The following is a 1,361-nucleotide window of genomic DNA, read 5'->3' on the forward strand; positions in this document are numbered from 1 at the left end:
TATATATAGTATAATTCAACTTTATACAGTTGGGTTGTGATTATCATAATAATATAACCCTCAAATAAGAGAGAGAAAAACAATGTTGATGAAATAAGACAGGGAGGATGGGAGGGAGGGAGGATGGGAGGGAGGGAGGAGAGAGAAAGCGAGACAGAGACAGAGACAGAGAGAGAGAGAGAGAGAGAGAGAGAGAGAGAGAGATAAGACCAGGCCAGTTAGTCAGGTTCAGAGAGAGGAGGTAAGAAGCACACCAGTTATTTGGGTTCAGATGACTGTTTCGTTCAGATAGACAGAGTCAGGTTTTAAAACACATCTACTTTATTAACCCCACTGTACCGTGGGTGGGTCATAACCCCTGACCCCTGACCTTTAACTGTCAGGGTTTTACATTTCTATTGGCTGACAACCCATAACAACCAGTGCTTGACTTGGACTAAAATAGGTGCCAGTACTCATTTTGAGTTCCGGTACTGTTTATATTTAGGTGCAGGAACTCTGCAAAGGTTTAGAGATAATATTCTGTAAGAGGTGCAGGAACTCTGCAAAGGTTTAGAGATAATATTCTGTAAGAGGTGCAGGAAGTCAAGCAGTAGAACATTTGAGGTGCTGTTCGGTACTCAGTCCCGGTGAGTTCCTGTCCAAGTCAAGCACTAGAACATTTGAGGTGCTGTTCGGTACTCAGTCCCGGTGAGCTCCTGTCCAAGTCAAGCACTAGAACATTTGAGGTGCTGTTCGGTACTCAGTCCCGGTGAGCTCCTGTCCAAGTCAAGCACTGTGAGACCACATGTCCATGCTACAGCGTCTTAATACAAATCAGTTATGGCAGATTGGGGATTCAATCTATAGCGCAGAACATCTGCCTTATAGCGCGATTGAAATTTAAAGGTAATTTCCGATTTGGCCAACGTATTCAGCGTTTGTCGAGAATGCAGTCTTGGAGAATGCGGGAACAGTGCTTTTAAATTTCAGTCGAGCTATAGTGCGGAATCGGATTGAATCTAGGCCTTAGTGATGGCCCGTCCCTTAGTGATGGCCCGTCCCTTAGTGATGGCCCGTCCGTCACAACTATTCACAATCTTTGATTTTTGTGCTATTTGGTGAACACACATCTCCTGTTCTTTTCTCCTATTCACATTAAAGAACACGTCTTCCATTCCTTGTTTTCACCGCGGTTTGCAGGATAATAACAGTCCTGCGCCTGCCAGTCGTTGAGCAGAAGGCCTTAGAAGGATCGTGTTATAAAACAGAAAACTTTAGTCAACACAATGGCTATCAGCATGCCTCCAGCCTTTCAGCTAGTAGTGAACAGAACAGAAGGCCAAAGGGTTTATGGGTATCAGAGAAACAATCATTTTGTA

General features: G+C 44.2%; 1 protein-coding gene across 1 annotated transcript in view; it reads right to left on the minus strand.

Annotated features, from left to right (window-relative positions):
• Nucleotides 1-281: 281 nt before the first annotated feature.
• Nucleotides 282-1,361, minus strand: part of LOC109879952 (calmodulin-regulated spectrin-associated protein 3) — a 36,927-nt gene continuing 35,847 nt past the window's right edge. Inside the window, 1 exon segment of the mRNA XM_031811461.1 lies at nt 282-1,361. This exon segment is cut by the window's right edge and continues 1,131 nt beyond it. The gene's annotated coding sequence lies outside the window, so the exon portion shown is untranslated.

This window comes from Oncorhynchus kisutch, unplaced genomic scaffold (assembly GCF_002021735.2).
Source record: "Oncorhynchus kisutch isolate 150728-3 unplaced genomic scaffold, Okis_V2 Okis01b-Okis20b_hom, whole genome shotgun sequence".
In the NCBI taxonomy this organism is placed as follows: domain Eukaryota; kingdom Metazoa; phylum Chordata; class Actinopteri; order Salmoniformes; family Salmonidae; genus Oncorhynchus; species Oncorhynchus kisutch.